We start from the raw sequence: 16,737 nt of genomic DNA, 5'->3' as shown, positions 1-16,737 counted from the left end.
TTTTAAACTTCAAGTTGCTGTTTCTGTTATCTCTGAAGCTGCAATTTTCCTCAAGTATAATTCTGCCCATTTCATTGCCTCTCTTAAAAAGCTTCAGTGGCTACCCACTGCCTACAAAAAGGAATTGTGTAAAGAAGGTTAATATTTTCTGTGCACCTGTGTCCAGGACAATGTATGAATTGCTTTCCACAAATTACCTTGTTTAATCCTCATAACAACCCTATGAGATGAGCACTCGTCTCACCATTGTCTCCCAACTTCCTGGTTAAATCACTCTTTCTCTTTCCCTAAATGGTTTCTAATCTTTTTATACTTAGTTTTACTATTTTATATTTATTAAAATTCCACCAAAATCCTTTGAAGAATTAAGTAAGGTATAAATAATTTTATATTAGGAATACTTGAAACAAACAAGATGATTTAAGCATGGCTGCAATCTAATTTCCTGAATAGATCATGAAAATAACATAATGAGAAATGGCATATGCCTCATCTAATTTCATTTGTTTGCAAACACGGCATGTGTGCACTTGCTGTGTTTGCAGGCATCACTGCCCTCAACCTCCAGAAGTGGCAACTGGCCTTCAAGCTGAGTGAGACCACAGTCCACCTCCATCATTTTTATAATAGATCATTAACTTTGCCATCTCCTCGTATTTAAGCCTTTCTGATCTACAATCAACAATATCACATATCTATATTTGAGTGAACTCTGTTATGAGGAATAGACCACCAACCATGGCACATCAACAGGTTAATCAACAGAACAAGAGAGGTGCTAAGGGCCATATCATCAGTCTTTTTCAATTGGTTCATCCACTTTTACTTTGTACCAAACTTGAAAACCAGAAAAACCAGAAAGCAGTTCCCCTAAACTAATGGGACTGTATTAGTTCCTTGATTTTAGCAGAGAAATAGCTACCATGTGAATAAAATCTGTGTCTTCCAAAAATTATAGTCGAAGACATTCTCAATTATGTTACCTTTGGTTATCTTTATAAGGATCGATGTAAGAAATTTTTCTCAGAATTTAGTACAAGTAAAAATTTGTCTCTTCAAACTTCGATGATTCATTGTATCAGACAGAGGAGTCCTACTGGTTCTAGTTTTTAGCCTTCCTACCAGGGAGCTCAGAGCCAAGTATTGTGTTCATTGCTTCACCACAGCTTGCTATCACATTGCACTGGGTCTTTCCTAAAATAGTTTCTGATCTTTTTATACTATCTTACTACTTTGTCTTAATTTAAAAGCTACTCCCAAATATTAAGGATGAATAGATACATAGTAGCAATTTGGGTATATATTAGTAACCTGGTGTTCCCAGTTTTTAAAAAGTGTAGGAATGAGCAATTTCATGAATACAATTTCCTAGGTGAGGAACATAAGCAAAAGTAATGAAGGCAAGAGTTGTAGTGTCCTGTCACTCTAGAACTTTACAAAGAGTGAATAGATTGTGTAAATGACACAATAAAAACAGTGATATGCTGGGCTTCATCTAAAATTCAATAGTAAAAAAGATGTGAAGGTTAAAAAATTAAAATAAAAAAATAGTAGTATGCCAAGTATAACTCCTCTCAATTTGGTAAACAAACATAAGGTCAGACACTGTGGTACGTAACCTGCATGTAACCTGGCATCAGAGGAAGAAAATGTATTGCCCAGCAAGGGAGACCAACAGGAACACAAATCACAGAATAATATGCTTTCATAAAAGTAGGAATGAGTGGTAGAAAAGAACACAGGAAGGACTCCAAAGACAAGAAATCCCAAAAGCTCCCCGGAAAAGGTGGCCTAAGCCAAGACTTAGGACACTAGAGCAGTTAGCCAGGCTGAGGAGGGAAGAGAATATGACTATTTTAGGTAGAAATACCATGGCGAGGGACAGAAGCCATAGGGCACATAAACTATTGTAGGCAATCCAAGAAGCCGGGCATGGCAATAGCATAGGACGAGAGTGGGGTGTGGGAGGAGGACAGTTTCCCGACTTATAGAGTCCCCTAGGAGACATCTGGAAGCCTCCGAAGACTTGAAGCTAAGATCTGAAATGATTAGAATTATATTTTAAATTTTGATTTGCATTTAGAAAAATCCTTCTGGCGACTATGGAGAATGGAGGGCACACCACAGGGTTAGAAATCAGTGGCTGTGCTGGCAGTCCAAGTGAGAAGAAATAAGGCCCCTATAGCACATAAAGGTGGGGATAACATGGCGATGGGCAGGCAACTCTGCCTCCTGTAATAGCAGACTAGGTAACTTAACACAACTTAAAAATTAGACAAAATAGGGGCACCTAGGTGGCTCAGTGGTTGAGCATCTGCCTTTGGCTCAGGTCATAATCCTGAGGTCCTGGGATCGAGTCCTACTTGGAGCTCCCTGCAGGAAGTCTGCCTCTCCCTCTCCTATGTCTCTGCCTCTCTCTCTGTGTCTCTCATGAATAAATACATAAAATCTTTAAAAAAATAAAAAATAATAAACATTGGAAAAAATACAAAAACATTTTTCCAAAGACATCAAATTGCTGATGAGCTAGTGATGAAATGTTGCACCAAGATCTAGGAGAAAACAGAAGTCCAGAGAAGAGAATTCAGCAATCACCCAGACCAGGTGTTAGCCAAGAAACTGAATAGCACTGCCAACAGCCAAATGCAGTGATCCTAAATTTGAGGTTCACAGACCATTCAATTCAAGGGCCTATGACCTTGGTTAAGAGAAAAATTACATCTCTCTTTTCCTTAACCACTAAATGAAGCTTACACTTTTGTTTTATTACTAATCTAGGCTGCAAGCCATATTAATATTCAAAGTAATTGTGACTTTGTCATCAGCGGGAAATCAGATATTTTCATACAATATTTATAGTTGTAGATATCTCAAAATGTCATTTACATTCATCACTGTTCTAAATTACAGTTGGTATTTGACCTGCTGCTAGAACTTGCTATTTAATACTTTAATAAAGAAGCACATGTATTACTGTATCACAAATTTTAATCAGCATTTTGATAACTTTATTTCAATATAATAGGTTTCCTTTGTAATCCTATTTATATTGATTTTAGGGGCCCCTGGCTGGCTTAGTGAGGCATCTCTTTCTTTTTAAAGATTTTATTTATTTATTCATGAGAGACAGAGAGAGAGAAAGAGAGAGAGAGAGAGGCAGAGACACAGGCAGAGGGAGAAGCAGGCTCCACGTAGGGAGCCTGATGTGGGACTTGATCCCGGGACTCGAGGATCATGCCCTGAGCCGAAGGCAGGCACTAAACCGCTGAGACACCCAGGGATCCCCAGGCATTTAACTCTTGATCTCAGCTTGGGTCTTGATCTCAGGGTCATGAGCTCAGGCTCCACGTTGGGCTCCATGCCTACTTTAAAAACTTTTTAAAAAACAAAACATCTGAGGAGTCCATAGGTCCATCGGATTGTCAAAGGACAAAAGAGGTTGAGCATGTCTTGCCTAATAGAACCAGTGGCACAAGAGTTAGAGTGCAGTACCTGTAAAGGTTGAGAGTTCTGGTAAACTACCCTCCTTTGGGATCAAGACTCAGAGAGCAAAAGAGAATTAGAAGTAAAACAAGCCCCTACACACAGATTTTAGGTCAGCTTTGAATCATGTGGATGGTCTGAAAATTTCAAACTTGTAAATTGAATTAAAGCAATCCAGATTGCTGGTGAATAGAACTAAAATCACCTCTAAGCAAAGAGAACATTCTAGGCCTCAAATGATTTCTATAAACAATTTTTCAAATACAACTTCTAATATAAAGTTAACTAGGCATAGAAGGAAAAAAGATAATATGAGAGAGAATCAACAGAAGCAACAGATAACAGAAAGTCAGGTATTCCAAATGGTGGAATTAATAGGCACAGGCTGTAAAACATCCATATTCATGAGGATAAAAGATGAATTCAAAAATTTCAGTGAAGAACTAGAAACAATACAAAATAACATTGCAAATTTGAAAAAAAAAAGATTAACAATGAGCAAGTCTAAAAGAAGGAGATGACCTTTAAGATTCGATGTGGGTGGAAATTATAGTAGAAGAGAAGTCTAGAATGACACCCAATCTGGGGAACTGTGAAAACAATGATTACATTAATTGTGAAAACAATAATTATATTAATTCGTATAGGAGAATGTAGAAAAACTTTGTTGGAAGTAGAGTGAAGAAAATGATGATGTCATAGATGTATGAAGCTTAATGCATCATGGGACATGAAAGTGGAAATTCCTGCAGGAATCTTACTGGCCAGAGCTCAGAAAGGAGGTCTGGTATAGAATAGAACATGGAAGTCAGTATTCAAGTGAAGTTGAAGTCCTAGTAGCAGATGAAATAACCAAAGGACAAGTATAGAGTACAGGGTGTGAAGAAAGTTTCATAGATCAGGAATTCTGCTTACAAGTGCTGAAACTCAATCTGAGTTAGCTTTGGGAAGAGGAACCTACTGGCTCCTAAAATCTAGCTACCAAAAACAGCAGCTAGCCTCCAATGACCAACTAGGTCCACAGATTCCAACACTACTTTGAGAAGGGTGCATGTGTGTGTGTGTGTGTGTGTGTGTGCGCGCGTGTGTGTGTGTCCCAGTCTCTATCTTTTCTCCTGCCTCTCCATGTCCTTTGGCCTTATTCTCTCCTGCAGATGAGGTTTCTCCTGAGCAGGAAATAGAGTTGCAGGCAGCTTCATGGTTACTCCATTCCTGCTTAGTAAATATGCATATTAAAGTCCCACTCCTCCAAGGTGATGCTATTTGGGGATGGGGTCTTTGAGAGGTAATAAAGTGTACATGAGTTCATGAGGGTGTGCTTCAATGATGGGGATGAATGTCCTTATAAAAAGAGAAGGAAATCAGAGATCCCTCCTTTTCCACTATGGGAGGAGGAGGAGGTAACCAACTACAAGCCAGGAAGTGATCTCTCACGAGAATCCAGTCGTGCTGACATCTCAGACTTCCAGCCTCCAGACCGATGAGAAATAGTTGTCTGTTTTTTAAGCCACTCAGATTATGGTTTTTGTTTTGATAGCCTGAACGAAGACAGCAAGCAAAAAACTCCATGGAATTTCCATCCTAGGTGTCTCTGAGAAAGATGTAGCTCTGTCAATGGGAAAGTGGTACTTCCTTACTGCTTGTGATTCGCAACCAACCAAGATGCTTTAGACTCCAGTGACTTTTAAAATGAAATAGCTTTAAATTAAACTATTGGGACTACATCATAATAAAAAATTTCTACACAGCAAAGGAAACAAAACTAAAACACACCATACTGAATGGGAGAAGACATTTGCAAATGACATCTCCAACAAAGGGTTAGTATCCAAAATGTATAAGGAACTTGTACAACTCAACACCAAAAAGACCCAAATAATCCAATTAAAAAATGGGCAGAAGACATGAATAGATATTTTTCCAATAAAGACATAAAGTGGTGGGACACCTGGGTGGCTCAGGGGTTGAGCATCTGCCTTTGGCTCAGGGCGTGATCCTGCAGTCCTGGGATCAAGTCCCACATGGGGCTCCCTGCATGGAGCTTGCTTCTCCCTCTGCCTCTGTCTGCCTTTCTGTGCGTCTCATGAATGAATAAATAAAATCTTTTTTAAAAAGACATAAAATGGGCTATGGGTACATGAAAAGATGTTGCACATCACTCATTTTCAGGGAAATGCAAATCAAAACCACAATGAGATATGACCTCACACATGTTAGAATGGCTAAAGTCAAGACCACAAGAAACAAATGTTGACAAAGATGTGGAAAAAAAGGAATGCTTGTGCACTGTTGGTTGGAATACAAACTGGTATAACCGTTGTGGAAAACAGTTTTGAGGTACCTCAAGAAATTGAAAATAAAACTACCCTATGATCTTTGGTATTTCTGCAAAGAATACAAGAACACTAATTTGAAAAAGATATATGCAGCATTATTTACAATAGGCAAATGATGGAAGCAATCCAAGGTCCATCTATAGATGAATGGATAAAGAAGATGCGGTATATATACACAATGGAATATTACTCAGCCATAAAAAAGAGTGAAATCTTGCCATCTGTGACAACATGGATAGACCTACAGCATTATACCATGCTAAGTAAAATGAGTTAGTCATAGAAAGACAAATATCATATGCTTTCACTCATATGTGGAATTTAAGAAAAAAAGAGACAAACAAAAAAACAGACTTTTAACTATAGGGAACAAACTGATGGTCACCAGAGGGGAGGTGGTTGGGGGGATGGGTGAACTAGGTGATGGGGATTAAGAGAACACCTATGATAATAAGCACTGAGCAATATATAGAATCATTGAATCACTATACTGTACCACCTGAAATTAATATAACAGCATGCTAATTATACTGGAATTAAAATTTTTAAAAAATGAAACTGCTTAATTTTAGTGAATAAAACTAAATAGGAGTCTGGACATGATGACCAATGATAAAACCATCAATTTGTACATGGTCATTAGAAGCATAAACTAGATCTGATGGCCAATTTGATCTTGGTTTTTAAGGAGCAAATTAGTTTTATGGGATAAAAAATGCAGGAGGAAATGGTTGGCAAGTTATTTAACTGAAAGGAAGAAGGAAGGAATTAAGCAGCTTTAAAAATAAAAAAGAGGGGGGACACCTGGGTGGCTCACCAGTTAAGCATCTGCCTTTGGCTCAGGTCATGATCCTGGAGTCCCGGGATCGAGTCCTACATTGGGCTTCTGCATGGAGCCTTCGTCTTCCTCTGACTGTGTCTCTGCCTCTCTTTCTCTCTCTCTCTCTCTCTCGTGAATAAATAAAATCTTTTAAAAATAAATAAAAAATAAAAAAAGAAAGGTAAAAGGCCAAAATTCCCTAATACTATGATTAGTAAGAGGAAAACAATGGAAAAGAAATGGAGTCTTGGGGCACCTGGGTGGCTCAGTCAGTTAAGTGTCTGCTTTCTGCTCAGGTCATGATCCCAGGGTCCTGGGATGGAACCCTGCATGGGGCACCTTGCTCAGTGGGGAGCCTGCTTCTCCTTCTCCCTCTGCCTCTTCCCTGGCTTGTTCTCTCTCTCTCTGTCTCACTCATTCTCTGCCTCAAATAGGTAAATAAAATCTTTTTTTTAAAAAAAAAGAGAAAAGAAAAAAAAAGAGGAAAGAAAAAAAAGAAACAATCTCAAAAATCAAAGTGCTTTTCGGAAGTCGGCACACTTAGAAACATATATAAAGAACAAAAGAATCAGAAAAGTGACAAGTGACAAATCCAAACCTAGAACTTTTCACAAAGAGGAAGGAGACAGACCTATATGGTATCACAAAGAAAAAGGCTTTTGTCATCCAGATAACAAAACACTGGATTGGTCTACCAGAAAAGGCTATAGAAGCTATCGTCTTGGAGATGAAAAAAAAAAAAGAAAGAAAGAAAGAAAAGAAAAGAGTCATTCTTTTTTGTTCCTGAAAGATTTCAACACTTGCCTGCCCAATGCTTGCAAAGGATTAAACCAGAAAAATCTCCCAAGTTCCCTCCCAGTCTTCAGTCTGCCCTGCAGGCTTCTGCAGCTTGATGCACAGACCCACACACGCCTCTTTCAGAAAGTTAGCTTACATTTGCAAGGTGCTTTTTGTTTTTCAAAATACTTTCACAAGGAACAAGTTACCATGAAATGATGCTGAGATTTGGAGTCAAAACCAGGCACAAAAAAAAAAAAAAAAAAAAAAAAAAAACCAGGCACAAGTCCTGAATCTGCATTTTTATCAACTCAGGATCCTAGGGAAAATCATTTCCTTATCTGTAAAATAGGAGGATAGTAACACCAATGTAATAGAGTTGTCGTAAGGAAAAAGTGAGATGAGGTGTTAAAGGGTTTTTGAAAATTCTAAAAATTGAATTCGTATATAATGTGTTCATTTATCACTGTCTTCTACAATACATTGATGTAGACAGAGATCTCTATCCCATCTGTAGACTGTCATGGCTGTTCATAATTACCAGTAAGTGGTTTGGTGAAGAATAAAACCTAGCACTTCTGACTCAGAAAACCAGTTGTCTTTCCTTGACTCCATACTGTTTGTCCAGCAGGAAAATGTTCCATCCTTGTGGTCTTCAGATAGCACTCACACATGCAATGCCTACCAACTACCCAATTCCCATGTTCCGTGTTAGGTAGCAATGTTGCTTATCTCGTGGTAAATCTTTTACACTTCTCACTGTGGTTCAGTATGTTCTTCCAACTCAAGATCTCTTTGTGGGTGAAAGGTTTTTAGAATCTTTGAAACTTTTTGCATGCCTGCACATATGTGTGTATTTCTGTGTTTACTAGATTTGGGAAGTTTAGATATACAGGATAAATGCACACAATCCTGATAAAAGAAGGTCTCGATAATAGCCAGAAACTTCTTTTTCTGTCCACACTAGCTTTGATAGCAATGCTAGGATCTCGTTGAACTAGATGTTTGGCATTAGACAATGAGGATGGAGAAAAACCAACTCTTATGCAATGTAGGTCATTTGAAAACCTAGAGGTTATTGAAAGGACCAAGAGTATGAGGAAAAGAAGAGAAATCTAGAAAAACAGCTCAGCTATTTCTGTTCCCCCCAAATAACTTCACACTTAAAATAATAGAAAAGTGGATAATAAGTACTAAATACAGCTATAATAGACATATTGATGAAGCAAAATAGGGGTATCAATAGAACTATCAACATAGGCTGCAAGGCAAAAAAAAATTAAATAGGAAAAAGGGTTATCATCCATTGATATAAGATAAACTCACTAAGAAGTGCTGAGCTTTAATATACCAAACAAGATAGTATTGCAATAATATAAAGCATAGTTTTCAGAGAATATATGAATTTGAGAAAAATACAATCATTATAGAAGACTTGAACACTTTTTTCTCAGAATTTGAAATCCTAGGTAGGGAAATTTATTTGGACAAAATAAGAAAACACTTTTTTTTTTTTTAAGAAACTTTTTTATTAGCCAACAAGGAAAATCCCAATAAATTCCCTAAAATAAAGGTAATAAAGACCACATTTTCTAAATGGTAGAAATTAAACCCTATGTGGTCAGCAACCTTGCCATTTCTGTTCACCTTTGTACCTTAGCACCTACACATCGTTTACCATGTTGTAGGGATTCAGAGTATTGGTTGCATAAGGAAGCAAGGAAAGGTGACCTATAATACAACTCAAAATCAACATGAAAAATATATCCATCCTCCCCCAGGATTGTCCCTAGAAATTTCAATAACATGCTTAAAAATAATTCTCACAACAGAGGCACCTGGCTTGTTCAGTAGGTAAAACATGTGATCTTGGGGTGTGGGTTTGAGCCCCACATTGGATACAGAGATTGCTTAAAAATAAAATATTTTTAAAAATAATAATAGCGTCAAAGAGAAAGCTAAAATGAAAACTAGGGGACGCCTGGGTGGCTCAGTGGCTGAGCATCTGCCTTCAGCCCAGGGCGTGATCCCAGGGTCCTGGGATCAAGTTCCGCATCGGGCTCCCTGCATGGAGCCTGCTTCTCCCTCTGCCTGTGTTTCTGCCTCTCTTTCTCTGTCTCTCATGAATAAATATATAAAATCTTAAAAAAAAAAAAAAAGAAAGAAAGAAAGAAAGGAAGGAAGGAAGAAAACTAGAATGCATTTAAAAATAAATGCAATCAGAGTACTTTGTATAAAAGTCCATGGATTTTCTTTTTGAAAATCCATTTCTTGGAAAACACAGAAGATTGAAAATAAATGAAATAAAGCATTCCACTGAAAAAGGCAGAAACAGAAAGTAGAAAAATAAAAGGGGGAAATCATAGAGTGAAAACAGAAAAAAATGGACTAGACATCAAGAAAACCAGCATGCCAAGTAAATTAGATAAGAAAACCTCAAGTCTGACCATGAAAAAAATAGAGAACACAACCAAAGAATATTGGGAATAATAAAAGAACCGTAGAGAAAATGGAGCTTTTTAAAAATTAAGAAGACAGGGATCCCTGGGTGGCGCAGCGGTTTGGCGCCTGCCTTTGGCCCAGGGCGTGATCCTGGAGACCTGGGATCGAATCCCACGTCGGGCTCCCGGTGCATGGAGCCTGCTTCTCCCTCTGCCTGTGTCTCTGCCTCTCTTTCTCTCTGTATGACTATCATAAATAAATAAAATAAAATAAAATAAAAAATTAAGAAAACACAGTGCTTAACTTCTTGTTGTAAAAGTTAAAGTTTAGAGGAAATGGCTGATTTTTAAAGCAAACGCAAAGGATCAAAACTGACTCAAGGAGTAACATGACCTTGGTCAAATATTTACAAACACATTTTCCCAGTCTTTGGTTTGTTGCCTTTGTTTATTGTGTTTTTAGCCATGCAGCATTTCTCTTACCCTGAATTATACTCACCTGTAACTCTTCCTTATAATTCATAGCTCTTCTAAATTAAAGTCTTCAGTTATCTTTGGTGTGAAATATCCAGATAGATAGCCCACTGTGCTGTTATTTATTAACCCAAGAACTACCACTTCATTTAAAAACATACAAATGGCTGGGGTGCCTGGATGGCTCAGTCAGTTAAGCATCTGCCTTTGGCTCAGGTCATGATCCCCGAGTCCTGGATTGAGGCACCGAGGGGGCTTCCTGCTTAGTGAAGAGACTGCTTCTTCCTCTCCCTCTGCCTCTCCCCCAACTTGTGCTTTCTTTCTCTCTCTCTCTCTCAAATAAACAAAAACCTTTTATAAATAAATAAATAAACAAGCAAACAAATAGCTTACTATAAAAATTGGAACAGATCTGACTGCATTTCACTGATAAGAAAATGGAAATGGCAGAAAATATATGAAAAAATACTACATATCATTTTCCTTTAAAAATATAATCAGGGCATCCCTGGGTGGCTCAGTGGTTTAGTGCCTGCCTTTGGCCCAGGGCGTAGTTCTGAGGTCCTGGGATCAGGTCCCACGTCGGGCTCCCTGCATGGAGCCTGCTTCTCCCTCTGACTGTGTCTCTGCCTCTCTGTGTCTCTCATGAATAAATAAACTCGTTTAAAAAAATTAAAAAAGAATAATTATAAATTTTTTTCATTATAAATTAAAAAAAATAAATGATAAAATGAATAATAAAAATAAAAATAAAAATATAAGCAGGGGCACTTGGGCTGCTCAGTTAAGTGTCCAAATCTTGATTTCTGCTGAGGTCATGATAGTGTGGTGACACTGAGCCCCACATCCAGCTGCATGCTGGGCATGGAGTCTGCTTAAGATTCTCTCTCCTCCTCTCTCTCCAGCCCCCTCCCCCAGTTTTCTGTCTCTGTGTCTCTAATAAATAAATAAATATTTTAAAAAGAAATAGAATCAAAACAGTCATGAGATAACTGTTTTTCATCTATGGGAAAATATCGTGAAGTGTGATCATTTTCATGATGGTGAAGCTATGGAAATAGGGTAACTCTTGAAGGTTATTGGTGAAATTGTAAACTTACACAGCCTTTCTGGAGGCAATATGGTGGTACCTATCAAAGTTTTAAATGTGGGTACCCTCTGAACTAACAGTCCTCATTCTAAATATCTGTCATGGAGAAATTCTCACACATGTACACGAATGTAGGTATGCAAGAGTTTTAGTTGCACTATTTTATAAGCAAAAATTTGAGAATCACCTACAAAGCGCCTGGGTGGCTCAGCTGGTTAAGCATCCAACTCTTGGTTTCGGCTAGGCTTGGGTCATGATCTCAGTCATGAGATTGAGCCTTGCCTCAGGCTCTGCACTCAGCAGGGAGTCAGCTTCTCTCTCTGTCCCTCTGCCCCTTCCCCTGCTTGTCCTCTCTCTCTCTTTTTCTAAAAATTGAGAATCACCTAAATGTGTGTAGTAGAGCACAGTACACCCATAGGATAGAATACCACGCACCATGGGTGAAAAATGAGCCACACCTGTAATATGAAAAGATGTTCACTGTGGTACATAAGTGAAAAATACATATTGCCTTTATATATATTCATTCTGAGGCCATTTTTCTAAGAATAAAATCTCCAAGCCACTATATAATTAACAATTTTGCCTTCTTGCTGTTTTTTTTTTTCCCCCTTTAAATGAATCTTTGATTGATTGAGGTAAAACATACATCCAGAAAATTACACAGGGAACTCACCACCCCCCCCCATGGGGTGGGTCCAGCCCCCAAGATCAAGAAGTAGAACCATTATCTAGGAGTCTGGAGTGCCAGAGAGAAAGGTCTCAGCTAGATCCAGATGCGGGAGTTAGCATAGGTAAGTAATTGAATAATTGTCAAAATCAGGATCTCTAAGAAAAAGGTCTCCAGTGAAAAATGCAGAGGGCTGAGGACTTGGGGTACTAAGATTGAAGGGAAAGAGAGAACTAAGTGGTCTGTGAAGGAGACTTGAGCAGGCTGCCAGAGGGAAGAACTAAGGGCAGCTGTGCAGCCCCTGAGGCGGCCTGCCGGTGTCCAGCACAGGGTGCCATGCACGCAGGGCGGGGGATTCCTCGTGGAGGTACTTTGTATCCTGTGACCTTGGCACTGGCCACAACTGACCGAAGCAGAGATGCAAGCCCAGGCCCTAGAGGAGCCGTATGGGCCAGGGAGTGCCTCACCCTGCGGCCTCCTCTCTGGGTCACAGCCCCCCACACAGCCCGCAAGGCTGCAGAGTACTACGTCCACACAGAGACAGAAAGACAGAAAGAAGGCAGCGGCCGAAGAAGAGTGACGGGGAAGAACCCCTGGGGTGGAGCGAGGAGAAGCCCCAGGCCAAGAGCAGCCCAGCCCAGCCCGCGGGCGCCGTCAGGGAGAGGCCGAGAAAGTCTGTCTCCCCAGGGGAGACGTGCAGTGTGGTGGGAGCCCTCAGCTCCCCCGAAGCCCGTGTCTGGTTCCCGGCCCTGCCCCCCTCCTAGACCACAACCGCAGGGAACCCCACAGCGACCCCCAGGCCGTCAGGGGTGCAGGGCGGGCGGCCCGGGGCAACGTGTCTGAGTCACTCGGGGTCACATCCTCTCCGCTCCACCCCCGGGAGGGGGGCAGCGCCCCGGGGCTGCTCGCGGCTGGGGGGCTGGCGCATAACGCTGCCCGCCTCGGGCATCCGCGGGCCGGGCGCGGGCCGAAGGCCGGGCCCTCCCGCCGCGTGGCCAGAGCGAAGGTCCCCGTGCCGCCGGCCGCCGTCCTCGCGCCGCCCCACGCGCCTGTGCCTCAAGCGCAGCGCGGCGCAGCGGCAGCCCCCGCGAGCCCCGCGGCCCCGACGCTCCTGCCTGGCGCGGCCTCCTACGCCCAGAGCCCCGGGAAGCAGGTGGCGTTTGCAGACACCCGAGGCTCTCGCCGACGCGGGTGCGCTGGTTGCAGGACGCCGTGGGCGGAGCCTCCCGGGAGGGCCCGCGTCGCGCGTCCGCGCCCCCGCGCCCGGCGCCGCCCCCGCCCGCCCGCGCCCCCGGCCTCCCCGCACCTGCGCGGCCCTCGGGAGCCTTGGGGCGGGGCCCGGGGAACAGCGCGGCGCGGGAGGGCGCCCGCAGGGCAAGATGCGGGCGCGCACCGGGCTTTGGAGAAGGCGGTGCCGAGGCGCTTCACCCTGGAGGCCGGCTACTCCGGAAAGCAGGTGCGCGCCACCTCTGAGGCCGGAGACGCGTCCCAAGAAGCGCCGTGCGTTCAGCCCCCGTCCTTGCGGAGGCGACACTGACACCTGCGGCTTCCAGGTGGCTCGGCAACTAGAGCCCCCGCGCCCCGAGGTCACCATCCGGCTCTGCTTCTCTTTAGACTGTGCTCAGCAGCTTTGGGGGGACATCAATCAAGGATGATAAAACTATTGCTTGGTGCCCAGTTGACAGTCCTGCTCAGGAATCTGAAAATTGAACCCTCGCGGCCTGCAGGCTGAGCCCTCCGGGGTTACTTTTTCTGCACAGGCAAAGCTTGATTTTCTTGCCGGGGTGGTGGTGCGTGTTTCCTCCCTCTACCCAGACTATTTTCGCTCCTGGATTCGTAGGGGAACCGGAACCGAGGTGACTTCCAGCCGCGTCCCCCTCCTGCGCCCCCCCCAGCCCCCCAGGCCTGGAATGCCTCGCATTCTTGTCTCAGGCGGGCAGGCTCACTGTCTGACCAAGGGGAAGACAGTTTCTTCAGGAAGATGCTGGGAATGCCACACTTTACCCTTTGCAGGTTAGGAAGCCTTTGGAGTGTAAAACAGAAGAAACATAAATAAAGCTTTTACATTTAATTCTTTAAAGGCCTGGCAGTGGAGAACCTGGGTGGCTCAGTTGGCTGGGCGGCTGCCTTCAGCTCTCTGGTCATGATCTCAGGGTCCTGGGATGGAGCCCTGCCTCAGGCTCTCTGCTCTGTGCTCTGTGCTCTATGCCGATCTCCCTCTCACACAAATAAATAAATAAAATATTAAAAAAAAAAAAAAAGGCCTGGCAGAGAGTGTCTATAAGGGGTGTATGGGAGAGGTCCGGAGACATTCTTTACATTGAAGATAGAGATGCCACACAGAAATGTGCTCTTTTACTTTCCTGTTTAGAAAGGGCTAGTTTTCTGATAACTTAGTCTCCTGTGTCAACTTTTGCCCAAAAAAAAAAAAAAAAAAAAGTTAAAGCATCTACAGTAGTTCACCTTGTAAATTCCTGACCTTTCCTTCATTTTCCAGCAGGTAAGAGTCTGGGAAAACTGTCTCCCTCAAAATAAATGTACTTAAAAAACAAACATTTTTAACTGTTTAGCACATTCTTTTGAGTGTAGTTTACCTAGATCCAGAAGCCAGATCTTTTGTCCTGTTTGCCCCCCTTTCCCCCAAAACACACACTTTCCCTGTTATATTTATCCCCTGTATTGAAACCCCTTCCCAGGGCCTGGGAAGGCTGGGACAGGTCCACCGTGTACAGCACTGGTCCCATAGGCTGGCCACTCCTGAGACACTCAAAACATATGGGCTGAAAGAGTGTATGAGTATTCATGTTAAGTATGCCCCCAGCTTCAATTTATTATCTTCTGAGATGCTTAGTCTCTGGAAGATTTTAACCTCTTTTCAAAGATTGTTCATGCTCTCATTCATAGATGATAAATTTTAAACAAAAGTGTTACTAAAAAAACCTCTATCTCCTCTTATCCTTGACTTCTTGGGCTACATTTGTTTGTGCCAGTGACAGGCAAGTGCATGTAATCATAATGGTTGAGCAAGCAACATCAGCTTTATTTATTTTTGTCCCTAGAAGGCCGCCCCCCAGCTGACACCCTCTGTGTATGAATCAGCCAGGTGGCTAACAGGGTAAAGATCGAAGGATCCATACATGCAAGCCTCCAGGGACAGAGAACACAGCTACAGCTTCCTTGTCTGATAAGTGATGCTACTGTATCATTACTGTTTCCTCTCCACCCCCCTACTCCAAGCTTCTAATCCTGACTCATTGAAGAGATGATCACGAAAAGGGTGGGCGGTCCCCACAGGGTATGCTGTCAGGTTTGATAGTCGAGTCCATCTCTGAAATTACAGCTGGTAAGAATCAACAGAAAAAATGAGTAGTCAGCTCTAAGGCTGACTTACCCCTAGAATATGTTATAATTCTCATGACACTAGGGTTTCCAAAACCTCATTGATGAGCCTCTAAGAAAATACAGTTGAGGTCAAGGCTTGCCACTGAAGAAAAGAAGTCCTGGAAGACCATGTGGGTCAGGTCTCAGTTTAGGGGAGCTGAGGAATCGAGACTTAGGCTATTATCTCCAATGACGTTACTCCTACGATCAGATAGACAGCTAACAGGATTGAAAAGAGATGCTCCTCATTAGTCATCTTTGAATTTCACATGTTTCATTGCCAGGTCACAAAGTACACTATTAAATTAAAATTTGATATTTTTTTTATAGAGCCTTATCTTACAAATAGTGTAATAGTGTTTATTTATTTATTTATTTTGTAATAGTGTTTAATTGCTAATTTTGGAACTATGCACATGTACTATATGCCACAGTTGTAATCCTGTAATTCTTTTCTTTTATAGTGATAATCTCAGAAAAACAAAAGTGACCCAGGACTCTTGACCTCTCAAACATCCAGACTAAGATAAACTGGTCTAATTTATGACATTTCCTATGTAGGTAATTTTTCCATTCAGTGATCCCTTTTACTGTCTTTCCCGCACACACTCTGTATTGTCGACCAAATTTCATGCATTAAGTACTAGTTCATTTCATGATTTTATTAAATACATGCATAGTTTGTCAAGCTTCTGGTAGTCATCATGAAGTTCTGAGTCATTCAACAAACGTTTACTGAGCAACTACAATGTGCCAGACATCATTTTAACTATTGGGGATAGAAAGATGAATAGAACAAAATTCATCTTGATCAGTTAAAATAATGCTAGAGGTACCAGGTAGTGTTAGAAACACATGGAGGGGGAAAAAAAGAAATAAAAGAAGAAACAAACAAACATGAGGAGTGAACACCTAGGAAGAAATCAGAGAAAACATCTTGTTGGAGTTGACCCCTAAAATGAGTGCCTAAAAGATGAGTAAATGCTTGCCAAAAATTATACTTCAGTTAGCTTAAGTGGCCTTATTTATAGATGTGACTTTTGAATTATTGGTAACACTAATTGGAAACTTCCCTTTTCTTCTCCTGAGGATCCCAGGAAGGCAACCATTGTTTTAATGAAGGTGATAATGGCAGGCAGGAGTGAATTTTGGAAAATGGAGCGCTGGGCAAAGAGGAAGGGGTGGCTGTATTCATCCAAGAGGGCCTTCTGCTCAGCCAGTGTTTTTGGCTATTTGGCAGGTAGTATATATCAAGCTGAATCCTT

This window comes from Vulpes vulpes, chromosome 7 (assembly GCF_048418805.1).
Source record: "Vulpes vulpes isolate BD-2025 chromosome 7, VulVul3, whole genome shotgun sequence".
Classification (NCBI taxonomy): Eukaryota; Metazoa; Chordata; class Mammalia; order Carnivora; family Canidae; genus Vulpes; species Vulpes vulpes.
Note: the sequence above shows the minus strand (reverse complement) of the source record.